The following is a 20898-nucleotide window of genomic DNA, read 5'->3' as shown; positions in this document are numbered from 1 at the left end:
ACTTTGAGCCTTCTTATCAAACCGTGGTTTGAGCCCTGGGCCTATACAGCCTCTGTGAGTGTTTTCACACTATCTTCACTCCTGAGAGCTCTGACATAGCCACCTGAGGGTCTCTTCACGTATTCATAAATGGATTTCCTTTGCAAGGCAAATAGTCTAGAGCTCTTTTGGCAAAACTGCTGAACTGTTCTATATTTTATAGAACTCTGACTCTGGGAATCACCTGGAGGACAATCCGTACAGATAATCACATTAAAAAAAAAGTATCTCTTTCTGTAATTATGGTTCTTTTGAGTGTATTATCCACACATTTAATAATTTATTTTTCTTTGCCACACTTAAACAATGCTGGATATCACATTGGTGAAGAAACTAAGAAACTGTTCTGCTTGTGACTTTTTGCTTTTGGGAGGAACTTGAGAGCACAGCAGAGAACTCTGCTTGCCCAACAAATCCCCAATCATGAGCATAAAAAATTTCTCTCAGGAGAGTAGAGGATGGGAGGGGCAAACAATGAGAGTTCATTTTATGCAGGCCTAAAACAGTACTGGACAAAACTGTTGTGTTTTTTGCCTGTCATGGTTTGTGCCAGAAGCTGGTAGCTCATTGCATTTGCAGCAAAAGGTTATACATGGAACAGCCAGGAACTTTTCCAAATGTTTTCAATTCTGTCCTCCTCAATAGATGCAAAAGGAAATATTTTTCGATGATAAGGTGAGATTCTTTTGGGGATTTCAACAGTGTTCTAAGCTGATGTCAGGGTTCTAGCAGAGAACCAGAATGTAACTGATCTGTTTTTCTTCCCTAACCAGCAAACTTTACTTGCTTATGATATGAAAATGCATATCTGCAAAACTCTCTTCACACATCACCAGGTGTACTTCTCCAGATGTTCTGTGTTTGTGCAAAACGTATTATGACATTTTGTTTACATGTTTTTTTTCCTTAAAGATTTAGTGGATCCATCTGTAGTAGGCTGATTTCAGGTGAGAATTCTTAGTGTTGCTAGAGAATGAGACTCTTCTTGGACAGATATTTCTGTAGCTGTGTGTTGGGTTGTTTTTTTTTTTCCTTCCATCCCACAAATTTGCCTAGTTCTTAGTCTTGCATTTTTCTGGTTTTGTCATAGTAAGTGGAAAAAGGGAATGCTCAATTCTAGAGGTGTATTCCTTATCCATTTCCTTTTCATTTCTAGTGTTACTGGAAGAGTGGAAGTGAAGACTGCTTTGGTGTGGGGAAGGTAGTCTTAACTGAGATAGAATACACCTGAGTGCGTACTAAAGTAGCTGGAACCAAGTTCTGGGAGAAGGTGCTGTAGGCTGACGTTAATTTTACTGTTCTCCCTTGTGCAAATACACGAAGGATCAAAACAGAAGTCATATGAAGAACAGTTACTTAGAATAACATACCCTCTTTGCAGTGGGCAAAAGTAAGTACAGTCATTTCGAGAGCGAGGATGGACACAGAAAAGGAACTCTTTCCATCTCCCGCTCCCCTGAGACCACCCTGGGGCGGAGGAGCGCTCGTGTTGCAGGGGCGGCTGCCACCCTCTCTTGTCGGGCCGTGCGCTGCCGCCTACTTCTCCCATCCCTTTCTCCGGCTGGGGACTTTGAGGCCGAGCTTGCAAAAAGGGCATGCGAGGGACGACGGGGACGGCGCCGTGGCGCTGCCGGCGGGCTCGGCGCAGCAGGGCCCGCTGCCGCGGGGGCGGGCGCAGGGCGGAGCGCGGCTCTCCGGGCCGCTGCGAGCAGCCGAGGGGAGGGCTCTGCGGCCGCTGACTTCATGGGAAGGAGGCGGCGGCGGGAGGTGGGTCTCGCTTTCCGTCTCCTGGTGCCGTCTGCAGGGCGGGCGAGAGGCGGCCGCTCCGCCGGGCGGCGCGGGCGGGGGCACAGCGGTGACGGAAAGCGGCAGCTGGGGGGGACGGCAGCGGCTGGGTTGACTCCCCTCCCTTTCCCCCCTCCCTGGCCGCAGGAAGATGGAGCTCGGTTAGTAAGGGCTTGCGGGAGGAGCAGCGAGAGCAGGTAAGAGCTGCTTCTCCCTCCTCCTCCTCCTCCTCTCCCCTGGCCGGGAGCATGGCAGCGGCAGGTCAGCGCGGCGGCCGGGCCGGTGTCATTGAGCGGCAGGTGGGACAGGTGGGCCCGGCCCGCAGCGATGTCCTTGGCTGCGGGTTGCCCGCTCCGCCCCGGCAGCAGAAGTTCCCGCTGTGCGGAGCAGCGGACGACCGGAGGGCAAAGCCCTCGGCCGTAGCCGGTAAGGGTAAAGCCGGGCGTTTAGAAACACCTCCCGCTGCGTGCCTCGCTTTTTTTGCGGTGGGGATGCGGGCAGGTCTGCTGGCTTTGCCCCCGCCCCGACTCCCCCACCTCATTGATGAGCTTCGGGAAAGGCTTCTGCATTGCAGACTCTGGCCCTCGCTTCGCTCCTGCATTCGCGGCTTTATCTGATGAAATGAGCTTGCTCCCTGGCCGGTGGGCTAGTGCTGTTCGAGCAAGAGGCCGACTGGGGCAGGTGGTATCTCCTTCTATGGTTTTTGGACCCTGTCAGGACGTTTGAGGGATTGACCTCATTCTGATAAATATAAGCATGCATATGATATTTATTCTTTCTCTCAAAGAGCTACAAGAGGAAATCTGTCAGAATCCGTGTGAATAATAATCATTTGGAGTTCACAGGGTGCCATACAGTGCCATGAGATATAATGTGCATATAAAACATAATGCAGCAAGGCACACGACCTTACATAATCTAAATTTAAAAAGCTCACTACCCCTACGCTTACCCTGGAGGTTGTAGGAATATGTCTGTTCTAAGCTCTTTCTGGAGCCTCGTTAAGTATCTATCTGACATAAAGATGCAGAGCCCCTTGGGAGCCAGTGCTGAAAATAAAAGAATAAATTGTTGACTACTTTTTCTGTCATTCTGTCACAGTAAGTTCCTCATCATTGGTCAGTATCATGCACACAGTGATACTCATGGCTATGTGGACATATATGGCTCCATGCTGCAAGAGGGAATGGTCTCTTCTGTTATCTCTTTGATCTGCCTTTAAATTGACCAACTATAATGCTGTCATATTTTAACAAACTCTTGAGGCTTCTCTCCCTAGGCCTGAATAGTGCTACAGTTTCTAGCATACAGATATAAATTTAATGTGAACAGAAAGAAACCTTTCACATTTTTCATTTGACCTTCAACATCTCAGACAAATACTTCAAACTGATGATCAGGACAAGTATTTTGCAGTGGACTGGTTTAAAATATGTTGATGGACGCAGCATAATACAACTCAAATAACATCTAGGGTGGCACTCAAACTGTGTTCTGAGCTCTGTATCCAAATGAAACAAAGGTCTGAAAATTCGGCCCACATTTTAACTCAGTCTTTACAGATGACATTGACTTTAAAAAAGGTTGCTATGGCACAGATTTAAAGCAAAGTATATTAAGCTTCTGGAATTGAAAGTGCTGTTGGTAGGAAGAGTGTTGTTTTGTTATTTATAATCTGCTATTTAAATACGAGTGTGATGGCTGTGAAGCCTGGATCTGGCTCTGTTTGCTGCTGTTGGTGTGAATTGACTAAAGGGTCTCCCTTCTATGGATGAAGGCCAGATTTCACCCAGGTATTCATGTACTGCTCACTCAGAGGCAAGCTAGAGTTTTCCCATTTGAATCTGGAATATAGCTGAATATTGATGCCTACCTTCCTCTGGGATGCTTTCTATGACAAGTCTATGTGCTTTTGATAAAGCTGTAATATTGGTTGTGATGTGTAGTATAGAACCAATGTGGGCTATGGAGAAATGGGCTGTGTGGGCACACAGGAGAAATGTTGGTATGATGTGGAATAGAAATGACGTTTTTGTGAATCTTCCTCTTTTGTGATATTATGTTTTTATGTTTGTAGTTTACAAGAAGTCCAGTCATCTTCATGACAGCTTAATTAATATATAATATAATAACTTTAAAGAGTATGAGGCTGAGTAGGGATCAGGTCTAGTAGACTAATAATTTGCTATATGTATAGTGCAAAAATAACTGATCATTTGCTTAATCATAATGTATCTGTTTTTGGAAAAGGTAAGTTTTTTGCAAATGGGATCTAGAAGATTTTGGTGCTGGTTTACCAATACAAATTAAAATAAAAGTGTTGATGTCTGGATGCTGTAGACTTCAATTAAGTGTAGGCTGAGCAGATGGGAAGGTGCTTAGTGCCTTCATAGTAAGCCTACCTCTGTACCTTTCATTGCCCACCTCATCTCCCTTAGAGTCGTGTTGGCCGGTTCAGCAGAAAGGACAGGGAGTGAAGAGATTTTCAGTGAATGATACTTCAGGTCAGGAATTTTATAGGGCTGGATGCACGCGGGCATGTGAACATCGACTCAGATCTTACCAATGTAACCCATGTGCTAATCATCTCTGTAGTTGCCCTTTGAGTTACTTGTTTAAAGTATTAGGGAGTCTATGTTTTAAGTAGCCGAAATACTAAATGTAGAACATCTGGTTTTAATTTAAAACTACCTTTTTAATCTAATCACTGTGATGTTTTCATGTCATTTAGAGTCTTATATGAGTTCCTTGCTGTCATATCTGTGTTATTTGAGGAAAAAAATGGTATTTTATTAATTTTTTATTTACTACATAGACACATAAATACTTTAAAAAATGTGTGTATCATTTTGTTGTCACATACTGTTACTTCGCTTATTATTGCATTTAGATATTTCAGATAACTTCTATATTCTTAGTAGGAGAGCAACACTGGCAAGGCATTACCAGATAGTTTTATGTTGCTGGAGAGCAAGTTGGAGTTAAAAGAGGGAAAGGACTAAGGGAACTAGCAGAATATTTGTCATCAAATAGTCTAGACCTCAGATCTCACGGTGTTTAAAGAAGTCTCATTCTGTTTAATATATTCTGTATTCCTAAAAAATATAATGAAATCTGAATTTCCTTTTGACTTGAATTTCATAAAATATCTTGAGACTCGTGGTAACGAAAAATTAAACATATACTTTTCATTAAGGAAATGGCAAGCCTTTAAAACACCAGGTGCAACTGTTATTAAATTGATGACTGAAAGAAGTAGAAAAGGCTTTTGTTGTTGTTGAAGATTTGTAGTCTAGCCGTTCATTTGTAGTTGATATGCACAGCCATGCAAATGCCTTCATAGATAGTTAGTCCAAAGCATTGAGCTGAATGGTATGGCGACCTTCTGAACAAATTGATCAGTGCTGCCCTAGTGAAAAACTGGGAGATGAACCTGGCTGCTTAAATGGTCTCAAAATTCAGCAGTGTCGTTTTATGCACGAGTTTACCAGTTCAAATGTTGCACAGATGTTACACTGCAGCTTTCTGTATTTCTGTGTTGTTGGTTTCCTAAGACAAAGCATGACACAAAACTGAGCAGTTTGAGTGTCCCCAGATAAGATAGCAGAATTGTCCTCAAATCCTTGATAGTAATTAATTGGTTTAATTTTAAAGTCAGATTAATTAGTGTGTGCATGTGAATGTAACAATACAACTATTTCACCATCAAATATTTTCTAGTCTTTTTGTTTAGCTGTCATTCCACAACTACTGACCCAAGGGAGTAAAACTGTAAATCTAACAGCATGGAAATACTGGAGATAGGAAAGACTTGTCTTATAGCTCTGGTTTCATATTGTTCTCTTAGCATAACTGCTTCTGTGATATGTATTTCTGACTTTAGGTAGTTTGAAGAGACAAAGCTAGTTGTGATGTGTTTCAAGTCTCATTCTCAGTTTACTTCAAATTTTTGTTCTTGTTCTATTTGAGGTCAGTGCCATTTATTTTAGGAAATGGTTATACCAGTGATTTTCAGTCATAGTGCTTTGCTGTAGTGCTTTCCTGCAGAATATTATTGACATTATCTGCAGCTATTTAGTATCTCTTTGATGGACCCTTGGCAAAGCTTTAGGCTTGAAATGAAGAAATTGTCAAACTTGCTTGTTAGTTTTTATTAAAAAGGTTTATAAATTCATTTAATATTTTAAAGTCTCTCAGACTTTTGAAATACATTTGAATTTGAAAAACAAGCAAACAAACAAACCCCAAACAAACAAAGAAATCCCAGGGAAAGAGTGTGAATTTGCTCCAAGATAGTTTGCAAATGTAATTTATCATGTAATGTATCGAAGAAATGGAGGATTGCTATTGTTGAAAGCGTTTTGAATACTTCCAGTTTTTTCCAGAGTGAGCATGTCTGCAAATATTTCATGATACATTTAGTAAAATCAGTGTGTTTCACATTGTATGTTGAAAATTTAATCAGTTGAAACACTGAGTTATGCTCTCTGATCATGATTTCAGTCTTCTATGCAATGCTTCAATACCATTTAACCTGTACAGAGAAAAAATTATGTGGTCGTGGTGTAGGGGGTTTTTGTGTGTGTTTTTTGTCTTTTTATTTTTATTTTTATTTTTATTTTTATTTTTATTTAATACAAGGATGAAGTAGGTAATGTTATCTGTCAGTGTTTTGCAGATAGTCAGTGCTCTACAGTGATTTTTTTTTTTTCATTTGCGCATTCTCTTAGCATCTGCTGAGTAATCGTATGTATTGACTAGTTAATCAAAGAAGGGCCAAAACCCGTGTAGAAACTGAGCAAGATGTGAAATAATTTTGATTCTCATTTTTGTAACAATGGTTATGTTTCCACTCTTGTTTTCAGAATTAGGGTAAGGAACACTGAGAAATTGCTCTTTAATTAGATGCTTGAAATATCAGGTCTCTAATCCTGATGTCTGCTGTTGCCGTTAGTGACCTGTTGTTACTGCTGTGTATGACCAGGAGGTTGTAACGTGTTTCTAAGCTATTGCTATGATGTTATGAGAAACATGTTGTAATGCCTGTGATTAAAATGGCTAGCTGCCATGGTGACGGTACCATAGAAACCGGTAAAATAATCATTGCCTATTAGGAAACATGAATGAAAAAATTTTCTCTGTTTTTCTATCTTTTATGTTTCAGCACCATAGCAGGAAAGACTCTGCTGATGTTATATTCCTGATCGAAAAATTTCTTGGACAAGTTCCTTTGTTCTATGCTACACAGCAGACCAGGTTAAGGTTATTGTATTGGTACTGTGGAAACATTCAATGTGTGAGTGACTGACAATTCAGTCATTCCACAGGCTACCTCTAGGCTCGAGAACAAGGGCATTGGAGTAGAGGTCTTTGATCTTTGTTGTTAAGTCACTTTACTCTCTTCTACTATAATTACTTTCTAAATAGTGCAGTAAGTATAATTTTCTTCAAAAGCACTCTTCCAGCAAAGAAGGGCTACAACTATGTCCCATAGTCAGTGTCCGCATAGACACTCAAAGCATAGTTATGACAGAACTTCAATTTGGGAGCCTGACATTGTAAAGGATTTTGTCTGTATTTAACTATGTAAATCATGAATACAAGAGTGCAAAGTAAAATCATATAGCAGGTAATACCTTTACTTGATTAGTTTTGTCTCTTTTGAAATCTATTGCAACAAGAAACCAAGTGTGAGAAACAGTCCCTGACTTGGATTGCTCTGTCTCTTGGTTGGAATTAGTCATTTCTCTATTACTGGTGACTTGTACCCTTTTGGAAATTGCTAAGCAAGAACATGGATGGAGTGATCCCAAATACATTTGTTTAGGTATATGGTCATTAGATTTCCACACAAACACTTATATTGCCTTCAAAGTTTCCAAGATACTGCAAAGGAGCTTTTGTCCTATGCTAAATAGTTTTCCCTGTTAGTACTGGGATCAGTGGAGAGGATAGATCCTTGATGGTGGAAAACTCGAGTTTATTAGTTAGAATCAGTCTGTACTAAGCAGCAAACAACAGAAATAAACACAAGCTATCGAACCCTACGCTTAGATACAGATGTGACAGCACACTTGCTCTAATCAGAAAACATACTTATCTGAGGACAGAACCCAGACCAAAGTGTTGCAGATGGATATGTCAGGAACATTTAGTCTCAGATCTACCATCCCTTATCAGAAATTTGTCTCTCACCTGAGAATATTTAATGTCCCAGTAGCTTCTATTTTAAGTTTAGGAGCTGTTACCTTGTCAATTGCAGAGAAAAGGAGGATGTACAGGTGTATTAAATAACATTATGGTAATGGAGAAAGATCGGTTTAGTGTAAAGAATGCATTGATTTAGCAAGCTATAATTAAGTGTGAAGCAATGAAATCACCTCCCATCTCTCTCTAAATAACTCTTTACATCTTTGTCTCAGGAAGAGTATGGATGAATTAAAGGTAGACTATAAAGGGAAGGCAGTTTTATGTAATTCCAACAGATATAATGTCAGAATATACAACCTGTGGATAAAGTTCACATGTGGAAAAGATTCAGGGAGTATCATGTGTTCATCAGTTCTACCAGTACAGTAAGAGCTGGGGAGAAACTTCTCTTCAGCACAAATTAACAGAAGTAACATAATGTAGTAGTTGCCTAGAGAAGGCCATAAGGATAACATTAAATAGAGTCAGGTTGCTACAGTGTCTGCAGTTTGACAAGTTGAGGCTGTTTGCTGTTAAGAGATTGCCATTCAAAAGCAGTAACGTTTTCATTAACCGTGGGTACTGGGATGCCTAAGCATTAGAAGCTGAGAATTAAATTCAGAAACTGTAAAGTTAACCTGAAAATTTGGAATTTAAAACAAAAATCACAACAGCTGAGATGCTTTATGTCAATTTTGGTTTCTCTCAGTGAGTGTTTCATGTTTAATTTTTCAATAATCATAAAAGCAAAACTTCAAAAAAACCCAAACCATAGGGGGGCATGTCAATGCCAAGTCATTTAGGGTGAAGCTCCAGGTCTGAGTGACCGTTTGCCACAAGGATTTAAGATCCTATGAGTTATTCTTACAGCTTCTTATCCTGCAGAGTTTTGATATCCCAGGGGGCAGGTGGGGAACCAGATCTTCTAATATGGGGCTTTATACAATGTCAAAGGACCAGTGCAAAGAAGTGAATTTTTGAGCCATGTCGTTGGAGATGACTTTTAGTGGATGAGGAACACTTGGAATGACAGGTCCTGCAGAGGCTAAGTGTTTCTTAGCAATAGATAGTTTGTTCCTTCAGGCTCCCTTATCTGATTGCAATATTTTAGGACCTCAGATATACAGAACTTGCATCTATCTGTTTATAATTGACATTTTCTCGCATGTTTCTATTATAGTACAGTTCTGTGTTCTGTCCGTTGTTAAATTGTTGGAGGCAGAGTTGCAAATAAGCTAGGAAAAGTTGTTTGCACTCAAATCATCTTCTTCTTCTTCTGGGAGGCACCCATAAGTGCTTTACTGATTTTTCTCTCGTATTCGTCTCTGTCTGTAATCATACTTGTATCTCTCTGCTCTAACATTCAAAACTGAGGGTGCTTAAATAGATAAGGACTGTATAAGAGTTTTGGGCAGGAAATACAAAGATAGATATTCATTAGTGGATAGGCAGACTGTAAATGCTCAAAGCAGAATTTAATCAGGATTAATAAAAAGATGCCTATTTTGGCAAGAATAGGAAGAAACTAAAGGCTGTGAAAAAAATATTCTGTGAAGTTTACACAGTTTTTTCTCATCCTTCAATAAAGAAGGCTCTTTTGATGAAGCCCCATGTAGATGTCTGTAATGTCTCCTGGGCAACACAGTTTACATTATTATTGTTCTGAATTCTCCAAAATTTCTTCTGACATTGATAGATAAAAGCATGTGCAGAAGAAAGAGTAACACCATGAAATCTAGAGCTGTGTTTTTCTAACAATAGTAATTATGTTGACTTTCTCTGGGCTACGTCATCTTCATAACAGGACATACCCGTTTTCTATTGCTTAATCCGTCTCAAATACTTTTCTCAGTTCCTTTATCCTTCAAAGGGAGGCAGAGGAGGATGGGTCAGACAGAGGCTAGCAGGTTGGAAACTGAATCTTGGAACTGCGACTGGGAGAATTAAAAACAATTTTGCAGTGGGGTCCAAGTCTATTTGAATTGGCTTTGTTTGTGATAATAAACATATGCTACAAACTATTCATTACTTATTACACATGGGGAAGTCTTCTTTGAAGCCAGCTGATTTACTGGCACATGTGCCTTACTGATATGATGTATTGCTTATCTGCAGGGCTGGTAGCGCTCTGGCCACAAAAAGATGATATGCTCATTTCAGCAGATAAGCAATGTGTAGTCATACTGGAAAACCTGATGAATGTGCATCCAGTTGAGGTATCGCTAGCTTGGCTGCTCTGCCTCAATGCTAATGCAGATCGGGTGCTTGAGATAGCCCCTTATGAGCACGAAATATTGCACTAGTGAAGTGTAGACCTCAATTAACAGGGAAATATAAATCATTGCCTTTTGCTACCACAGGAGATGAATATTCATGCCTGAGCAGCTCAGTTGTAAGTATCTGGAGTCGATGAGATGGTTGCATCTAGCTGAAATCTCTTGACTTTCTTTCATATAGAATTTGAGAAATAGAGCCATTACAATTTTCTTTCCTCCAGTTTTGTCTCCTAAAATATGCTTTAGATGAAAACAGGAGAAATAGTTCCTTCAAGAGCTTTCAGTTGTTAGCTTTCATTGCACATGCCTCTCATATTTAATATAAAATCTTTTCCTATCCAGTATAAATAGAGGGATATGTTCTCATGAGAGAAGAGCTCTCTGAAGCCAGTTGTTTGTCATTAAATGTATATTTACATCTATCAAAGAGAAATATGAAATACCCTTCTTTATGAATAAAATTTACCTCCATAAAATGATGCTTTATTTTTGTGAGAAAAAGGTTGGAAGAGCACATAATTTTACTCTGCATGCTGTATGTCATTGTGGTTAGAAATAAGCCTATGACTGCTTTTACCCCAATTATTATCCTATGGAAGTTATAATACCATACATATACAGATGTTTCCAGTGAACCATTTTTCTTCTATGAATCTGAGACTTATCAATTGAGGAGAAAATGATTCTGTACGTAACAAATTCCTTGAGAATCATGCTGCCACAGGCCTTGGAAACTGGAGAAAAAGAGATCCGGAGCTTTAAAAATATAAAACCAAACAGTCCACCTCACCTAAACCACTGAAATGAACCTTCTTTCCTAGTAAAATAATGCCAGAAAATAGCCTTTGAGTTGTGGAGTTCTGAGCATCTTTGGCAGAATACAACCTCAGAGGGAAGAGTTGTGGCAGTGGAACACATTTTAGGCTGAAATGCTGGAACAGTGAATGGCCAACAAGTGGGTTTACCTCCCTTCTACTACCACTGTTGTGTTCACACCTGGAAAACAAAATCTCTTGCTGCTGGAGAACTTCTGATTAAATCTGAGATGTTTTACAACACTTCTCAAGACTGTGGAAAAATGCTGCTTGAAATGATGCCATGTCAGTATATTCACTTTTGAAGTGGGGCAAAATATAACTGTACAAAATAGTTTGCTATATAGGTGTGATTTCTTGGCGATGTTTTATGCATAAGTCATGTCTTTCTTGGATATGGCTATGGAAAATGCGTTGTGTTTAGAGAGATTTAAAAAAAAAAATCCAGGAAACCTGTACTCTCCCAGTATTGTACAGTGTATTTAATGGTCTTAAGAGGAGCTCATATTATAACTGGCTCAATACTGTACAGTAAAATCCCGAGATCTAGATGAAAAAATTTCTAATAACTACCACTAATTGTGGTAGTTTATGGTTATCTTATTTGTTTTTGTCACCATACCATGAAAAATGTATTGTTAATTATAATTGTATAATTTGAGATAATGAGCACTACAAACAATCAGTTTCATTTTTTTCTTTAAATGCAACAGTAAGAATGGAGTTTGCTAGTGTTATAAAGATAAAAATGCCAAAACAGAACTTTCTGTACAGATGTTTATGCAAAATATGACCTTGATTTGATTTTCGAGCTTAAGTTACAAAGCAAATCAAATGCAGTAGGTGTATATATAAAACTATATATATGTATATAGTTATAGGGGGCTACCAGGGCTTTTGAAAGAAAAGGAAAAGGTTGTTGAAAATGTAGCTGAAGATTTACAGGCATGTGTTCTAGAAGAATGAGTTATTGAAAAATAGCAAAAATATTTATTAAAAAAAACAGTAGAAATCCCTAAACCCTGTACAATTATTTTGAAGTAGGGAAGTAGCTAATCCTGCAGTAGTTTGCCAGTAAAAGTGTGTTTGTTTATTTATTTATAAATTCCCAAGAAGCCAGATAAGACAAAAGTTATCACCTGTTTAATAAAATATGTGGATGGAGAGAGCTGCTAATAACATGCAGTGTTCCTTCTGTGTTGTTTCTGCATGTTCCCGCTGCTTGTTTGGCTGGAATGTAGTGGTGTTATACATATATTTGTAGATCTAACAGCTCTTCTTCAAGCCTTGCACTTTTAAAATGGGTCACTGCATATAATGCATGTTAAATAAGACAAGAGGATTTGTTATATTTACAGAAAAAGTTAGTAGCAGGATTTCATAGTGTTACAGGAAACATATATTAAAGTTAAGAATAAACATTTCCTTTAAATACATTAGTAGCAGTTCACAAACAAAGTAATATGTTCTTCTGGAATACATCTTCCTATGTATGTAAGTGTCACAGCATTCCATAAAGTTGACCGAATGTAGCAGAAAGCAGACTGTAGTTCTGACATTCAGTGGCTTGGTACATGCTTGATTAGCGTTTTGCAACAGAAGATTTATGTCTTCTGTGTTAATAGTTGAGATAATTCTACTTCTTTTTGAGAGAGAGGCAGAGAAACTAAAGTGAATTATTTTATAGTATCAGTAGCCTGTGCAGAGAGATTTGTTTTGAAAGTTTCCAGAGCTCCTTGACTCTCTAGAAAAGCTGCCTACAGGTCCTTAAGAGATCACATAACTTCTTATAAAGGGAGTTAGGCTTCTAGGTCATAGAAAGTAGTTTTTAAAAGTTTATTCTTGTCCTGATGATTACACTGCCAGATAAACTTCATTAATAGTCAAGCTGTAAAACCCCAATTCAAAACATTGATTCCATACCTGAAAAAGTGGAGCTGCATATCTGCCCCAAACCCTTGTGTTTTCTCTGTTCTTCTGTAACTGGTAAAAACAAACGGTTTCGTAGCCCTGATGTATGTCTATTTAAAACTGAACCTGCAGTTGTGTAGTCCTTCCTAAGCTATGGCAAATAACATTTTGTACTGTCACATCTCTGCTAGGCATTCCTTCCACTGCTTTTTTGCTGCATCAATAGGAATTGAATACGTGAGAAAATACTTGTTGATTTTAGAGCATTCAAGCAATCATTGCTGTTCATAAATGCTGTATTTTTGGAGAGAATTCATAAGCTGGAAGATAGTTCATATTGGCTCAGATGGTAGCCTAAAAAACAAGCCGCTTTGTTGTTGTTGTTAACTGGGGGCTCAAGTGCTCTTTTTGTGTGTGTTGGTGTGTGGTTGAGGTTTGGTGTTTTGTTTTGTGTGGGTTTTCTTTGTTTGTTTATTTTTCCTGGGTAGGGTTCTGTATGTCTTTACTAGTTTTGAAAAAAAACAGTTGGGGTTCTGCAGAAATCCAAAAATGTTCTGAATCTGGCATTAGTTAATATTTTTATCACTGACCAATACATTACCTGTATTATTTATCGGTGAAAACAAGACAGGAGATGTTGCCAGAAATTTGGAGGGTAGGAATAGAAGGAAGTGTGTCCATGACAAACTGAATGTGTAATCTAAAATAAGCACTGTGTAATTCAATAACTATTACACCTTAGTAAGAATAGTGAAAGTCTGTGAGTATTTTCAGTCCACAGGTTCCTAGTCTGAGAGAGCTAGTTGATCATATGTGATACTGTGGCATCCCTGGCATCCCTGGTCTTAATTTCATGCTGAAGAATATGTATTGAAAGGAAACTTCCGTGCCTGCCATGGTTTCTGTCCATGCTTGTCAAAGAATCCAGTGTACTCGTACATACGGTGTGCCTTTCTCTTCTGTGTGTTTCCACCCTTTGGGGTTTAAAAGCGTTTTAGTTCGGTAATGCCTACCTTGCTTAGTAAGTTTATTTCCAGATTCAATCCTAGATTAAAGTAATTTAATGTCAGATTCTTTTTTTTTCCTGAAAATAACAGAAGCATTTGATTGCCAACTAGTTACACTTCATTTTTATAGCTGGGGATCTAAATATATTGTAGAACTGCTCTAAATATATGTTGTCTTATGAATCCCGTGCTTGCCAGTCATAGGGCTTACGCTGATCTGTGAATCAATCATGAAACAAATTTTCTAAAAAAATTATTTTCAGTACCTCAAAAAAAAATTGAAATGAAACTGCCCAAAGAATGGGCAAATGTACTAAGAATAATAAAATTTGCTTTAGTGTTCAGGAGATTACGGCTTAAAAGTTATTGGGGTTTTTTGTTTTGTTTTGTTTTTTTTAATCCCAGAGTGTAGTTTCTATGTACTAATGGGTAAATTCTGCAGAGACTTTGCATCTGTTGTTGACTACAGTGGGGATTTAGTGTTTTCATGAAGAGATGCCTAGGATATGACTCATTAGATTTCTGAGTCTGGTGGGTTATTTATGAGGTTTTATGGTCCGGTCTGATGGTGCTATTCAAGCTATAGAACTTGGTGGTAGAGTTTCTGCTTAAAAACATATAGGTCTAGTTGAACTATAACATCCTCTTTCAGAAAGACACTCCTGAATACCATGAATGCATAAAAAGTAGCAGCTTTGGTCACACAGGTTGTACCTTTGTGGTGTAAAGAAGCTCTTTGTTATTCCCTTTTTCATGACTAAGAGTGAAATTGAATGAATAGCCTGGGTTTAAAACATGACAAAGAGAAAATAATTTGCTTTTATATGGCAGCTGGGCTCAGAATGTCTCAGTTAATCAGTAAATGTATGCAGGTTTTAGAATTATCATGACCTAAACCATAGAAAATATACGTACTATATTTGGTAAAGTGATCATAGAGTATAGAAATTTCTACATATTTATTTTGATAGCACTTGCTTTCTATTTGCATTTTATAAAATTATCCTATGATAAAAAGCTCCCGTTGGCCTCTACTAACTCCTGAGACCCACAGGTAGCTTTGGATGCCTGCATGTGTGATTACAGAATCAAGGCCAGGATGGAGAAAATGCTAATGCTGTTGTACAAACTGGCACTTAAAGTAGTTTTATGTCCCAAATTACCTACAGTGTCCAGTGGAGGAAGTGTTTGGGGAAAAATATGTTTTTTCTCAGCATTGTAAGTTAAGACAGTTGTTAAATTTCATGCTCAGCTTCAGAGTTTATACACGATCACTGAAGATGAGTATCTGTCTTAAAGGAGTAGGTCATTAATCTTATGAGAGCTGTTTGTGCAGTCTTTGCAAATGCAGAGGCCTTGAGGATAACATAATTTTAATAGCAGAGCCTGCTAGTTATTCATCAGGAAAAATGATGGTATATTAATAAACATGCATGCTTCCAAGCTGAATTGTCACTAGGCTGTTTAAAATAGTTGCCTTTCTCAGATCTTTACTGTTAATGAAATTACCTTCTAAGATTTTGTGTATCTGAAATGATGCAATAACAGTGCCAAAAACTAAATTAATGTGCCATGAGAGCTTTCCTAATAAAATTAATATGGCGTTTATAACCTTTTTTAGAGAGGCTTTTCACCAATTAAAGCATAAAATGAACTCTCAAGAGACTAAGATGCTCCTTTTTTTTTGCCCAAGCTTTTACACTTCTGCCTGCTTCTTTTCAGGATACATGAAATAGAAATAATGAACTAAAATGTAGTTCTTTGATACCCTTGCATGGATTCATAACCTTTTTGTTATTAATTGTGAGCTTCAGTTTTGACTTAGTGTTTCATGTTTTGACTTGGTTGGCTGCATTTTTCCATGAGGTAGCAGCGACTAGCAGTATGAAATTCATTCTTTTTTTTGAAAGAATGTGTTTGCCGTTTGCAACCTCAAAGGCGTTTAGGTAGAAAAGTAAAACTTCAATTTGGGACCTGCAGTTATAAAGTTGAATTGTGTAAATGTTTTCTGCTTTGGGGGAGTTTGATTTCTTCTTCTCTTTTTATGTTTTTGTTTTGTAAATGCTGTATAAAATGTGCTTAAACCTATGTAAATAGGTGATACACTTCATAAGGTAGGCCACAGCATGCTGAGGAGAACTGACAGGAAACTATTATAGCTGTCAAAGGTGAGCTAAAACCAGTGCGTAGTGGAACTATGTACTGGGGTTTATTTAAGAACCAACAAGACTTAAGCTTTCATCACTCTTGATTCATTTTGCGTACTCACTCACCTACTCTGCTGCCAGCACTACATGCATTGGATCTTGACTTCCCTTCCCAGCAGCGCAATCCCTCACAGGTTGGGAAGGCTGGGTAGGAAGTTGTGCTGGTTCGTGCTATGTATCTCTTTGTAGTTACCAATCTTTGACGTCACCAGCCAGGGTCCCTGGCCATCCCCCAGCATTTGTCTCCATACAAGCATGTGCACTCAAGGTGCCTTTTTTGTCCTTTCCCCCTTGAGTGTTGGTGTTTTGTGGTGATGGCGGTTTGTGGTGGTGTTTTTTTGTTTTTGTTGTTGTTTTTTTTGTGTGTTTTTGTTTTATGAGGGAAGGAAATTTCTTGAGAACCAGGAAAACTGTTGACATTACAGAAACCGTGTTCTTACAAAGACGAATTGTGCATTTCTTGAATAGGGAAATATGCTTTTTAATATAAAGCTCATTAGCAGCACAAATTGGCAATTTAGTTGACCAAAAAACCCCACCTCATCACTTTGTTCATATGTACAACCTGGGACAAAAATAACCTCACAGCAGCAAGATGTGACTGAACTGTCATAGATAGTTTTTGTATTTACAAGGCAGTGAATGTCATATACAAAACTATGTGATGTCTTTTGTAGCAAACCTAGGACTGGAAGGGGAATTAGGTTCCTGCTGAGTAGCTTTGTGGTTATTGGCTTATCATCTAAGAGCTCTTTTTATTAAAATGTTTCCTGCCTCATAAAGAGTATTTGTAAAATGATATTATGATAATCACCATCTTGACTGATACATCAGGTGCTGAAGTGCAGCCATGGAATTCTAACAGCATGTTTCTCATCAGCTTTAGCTAAAGAGTCAGGTGCTGTAGCCAGGATATGTAATAGCTCCATATCTTCTAAAAGCAGGTAAAACACACAGTGAGCCAATGGATTGTGTTTTGATGTGTGTAACAGCAACAGGATAGAAGTGAAGTCCCCAATAGATTTCTCACCTGATCATGGATGTAATCTTTCTACTCTCTCTCTGAGGCTGTTTCATTCTTGCTTGAGAAAGGGAAGAAAATACTTTTAATACTTTTAATTCCTCAAAATACTGACAAGAGAGGAAGGTTAAAAAATAATTTTAAAAGCTTCTTTTTTCAACCCTTTGGAACTGGATGTTTTGTAAATGTCTGCATCCTATTAACTTGTCTTTGCATCTTCCAGCAGAGGTTCTACAACTTCCGGTCATTCTCAAGTGCAGTTTACTGAATATTTGAAGGATTCGGAATTGTACCTTATTCTTCCCTTGACAGATCACTTAACTGGGGTGTAAGGAAACATTTAAGGGATAATTTCCTAGCTTATAAGAACTGGAAGAGAAAAGTTGTGTACTACATATGTTAATCAGTTGTAATACTGTCCATGGTAAATGAAAATTCTAACTTGATTAGCCTGAATAAGCATGTCCTGTTATTTCTAGAAGGAGGTTTTTCATGTTGAGAATACTATGAGCAAGAAGACCCCCGTGTCTGAGGCAAAATTTTTCTCTTTGGGGAAAATTGATGCATGGAGTCTAGAAAATGATTATATGTTAAATTTGTGCTCTTAAACTGAAGATATGAGTTGTTTATGTAAACACTTATTGATTTCTTTTTTCACATAACTGAGTAGCTATACTGTCTCTTAAATTAATGGAATATACAGATGGTTGACCCCTTAGATAGGCCATTTTAATTTTAGACACCTAAATTTAGACTTCGGACTCTCAGAGCACTGGGTTTGTAAGATTTGGACTGGAACCCAAGAGCTTCACCCTGTCCCTACTTACGTTACTGTCATCTCTCTGAGCCTCTCCCTTCCTCTGAAATCAATAGCACTTCTCTCTGTCTTGAGATCTTCTTGAATCGCTTTATTCATTTTTTACTTATTTGGCTTCAGAAAGTATATATTTTGCAGTTCCTGTTATTAAAGCAAAATCTGAATCAGATAAGAAACCCAGGGTGTTTCCTCTCTTGTAATCAGAAATTTATAACTGGCTGCTGTAGGTGAAGCTTAACGTGGGTCTCTTTATGTAGCTGTGCCAAAAATTTAAATTATAAATGGATTAATAGATAAAGCTTGGGGGGGAAATGGGAAAGGTTACCTCCTTTTAGTTGAGGTGAACTAAAACCATTGATTTGCTTTGCTCATTTTAATTTGAAAAGTTACTATCCCAAGAAAGATGTTTGTTTGTGGATCTCGTTTATGAAATCTAAGTCCTGACTAACAGATTTATTGTGTGATGACCGTTGCCCGATCTTGGAAGGAAATTGGTCAAAGTGCTGCCACTGGGCCTGAGGGGACACTGCAGAAAAGCCATTCAAGTCTTCAAAAGTCAACTAAGCTGTAAAAGTGAACTGATAAATCTCTTTAGATGGTGCAGTTTAGTAGGTATATACCTAGCAGGGTGTTACTGAAAGGAATTCAAAATAGAAGTCTGAATAATGTCTGAAACAAGTAACGTGAAGATTTTTGTATCCAAAAGAACATGGTTAATGAAAATTAAAAATTTAATATTACATGTGTTATTGCTATTGTTCTCCAAAATTTGAATTTATGCAAGGAAAGACTGCTCATTACATTTGTTTTTGAGTTAACCTGTGTGTCCCCATCATTGCCTGGATTGTAAAGTAAAAGTTACAGTATGTCGTGAATCTTTTAGATATCATAATGAAGAAAATATCTTCAAATAAAAGAGGGAGTTACTACATCTATCCAAAGGAGAGACTGACTGGCAGAGATACTTGTGTTTTGGAAGGGAAAATAGTTGTTGATATACTCACATTTACCTGACAGCATAGCACATTTGTGTATTCAACCTGTTACTGCAATTCAGCATTGGAAATCAGATCCAGCGCATTCTGTGCTGGAAGGTATTAAAATCGGATCAGTCCAGCTTTATATGAAACCAGCAGTCCTCAGCTGTATAGACAAATGTAGCCTGCAGTCTACCAGCCGGATATCTGGGTTGGGGGATGCTGCAGCCACATACTGAACTTCCAAAATACATTAGAGATGCTAATCTATGATATTGTTCCTAGTATACCACGAAAGGAGTGATTGAAGTGGCACCATATTCCTTTAATCACTATCCTTTATTCTGAGCAGCTCAGTAGAATTAATATTTGGGCCAGAGATTGACAGCTAGAGACCATTTATATGGGCTTTGCAGAAAGCAGCGATCATGAAGCATTCTTTTATTTTTATGTGTAATTTGGGAAGAGGATAGCATTATTTTCCAGTGCCATGCAGAAAGTAATATACATTTCACAAACCATTTCTGTTTCATGTTTCAGTGCTATCCAAGAGCAAATGTCAGCAAAATCTGTCATCCTCCACCTCCTTGAAGCCATAAATAAGCTCAAGAGTCCCAGTTCTCTCAGAAATGTCTGTTACTAATAAGAGTCTTTTTTTTTAAAAAAAAAAAATTTAAATAGTGCGTATCAAAGGCTTTACAACAACTCCGCATAGTCACTAAGGCATAAAATACGGAGGTAAAAGTGTGTGACGTTTCACAAGCCTTCTCATGGGCAAGGGCCCCAAAATGAAGCAGCAATTTTGTATCAGAAAAATGAAAGTGTAAGTGTATCGCTGCAGGCCTGTAGGCATGTCCTGATGAACACAATCACTATGTATTTCCCAAATCCTTAGAGAAGTAAGACAGTAAAAAACATGCTCATAGTTCATGAGGAATAAAAGCTTTCTCTTTTTTTTAATCACTGGTATAATTTTCATTTCTTCCACAATATGAGAAGCAGAAGAGTTGTTAAAAGTTCCAGCTTGCTGTCTCTCACACCATTTTTATTTTATCATAGCTCTGATTAATATTTTATTTTCAGAAAAATATTTCACTTTTCTACCTTTTAGCAAGTCCTAAGGAGCCTGACTTACATGACTGGATATAACCGTTTATCTGAGGAATATGTACTTCTGTCTAATCAGAAATACTGGGAATGGCTGCAGCTATTAGATGCCAGGTGCAGTATCCAGTTTGGGTTGTAGTCCAGATTATGGAATAAATAAATCATGTAGAAGATTGTTGAGGACAAGATAAAAAAAAGTTCAGTATGTACATTTCTTATATATTTCTGTGTTTGAGTGGATACATTAACACTAGGTTTGAATAGTTTATTCTTTATCTTTTTCAGTAGGCCAGATTATACAATCTGAAAGAATTTCAGATACTGAGAACATAAGGTTTTTTAATTGATTGGTGTATTTTTACTTTAGGAAGAGCTGTTGAGTTTGAGATATCTTTCTGAAGAACAATCAACTTTCGTATAGGAGACTCCATGTCATGGAGAATGAAATCCGATAGTTAAGGCTCAGAGTTTAACATGCTGTGGGCTAAAGTGAGAATCAAATTCAACAGATCTCTCTCTAAATCGAAGCAACTACAAAGTGTGAACCCAACTACCGTATTTTGTACACTAGCTTTCTGAAAAGATGCCATACAAGAAGAGTAGTAAAATATATTTGTAATAGTGGAAAACAGATACTTCAAATCTAGAAGTATAGGTGTGTGGTTGAATACTTTACTGTCTGCTTTTCTATAGGTTTCAAAACCTCTCATAGGTTTTGAAAATAGGTTCTTGCTTGGTATGTCCAGT

At 38.1% G+C, this 20898-nt stretch overlaps 1 protein-coding gene across 22 annotated transcripts in view; it reads left to right on the top strand.

Annotated features, from left to right (window-relative positions):
- Positions 1-20898, top strand: part of OTUD7A (OTU deubiquitinase 7A) — a 169855-nt gene that overhangs the window by 40059 nt on the left and 108898 nt on the right. For 4 of the 22 annotated variants that reach the window (XM_065076076.1, XM_065076063.1, XM_065076068.1 and 1 more), the window contains exon 1: positions 1813-2021. The exons of 11 other annotated variants lie outside the window; for them this stretch is intronic. The gene's annotated coding sequence lies outside the window, so the exon portion shown is untranslated. Of the gene's footprint in view, positions 1-1721; positions 2022-20898 lie in introns of those variants that run through there. 7 more of the 22 variants (XM_065076070.1, XM_065076071.1, XM_065076078.1 and 4 more) reach the window with 7 other exon arrangements.

Source organism: Columba livia, chromosome 11 (assembly GCF_036013475.1).
Source record: "Columba livia isolate bColLiv1 breed racing homer chromosome 11, bColLiv1.pat.W.v2, whole genome shotgun sequence".
Classification (NCBI taxonomy): Eukaryota; Metazoa; Chordata; class Aves; order Columbiformes; family Columbidae; genus Columba; species Columba livia.
This window is presented reverse-complemented; position numbering and strand designations above follow the sequence as displayed.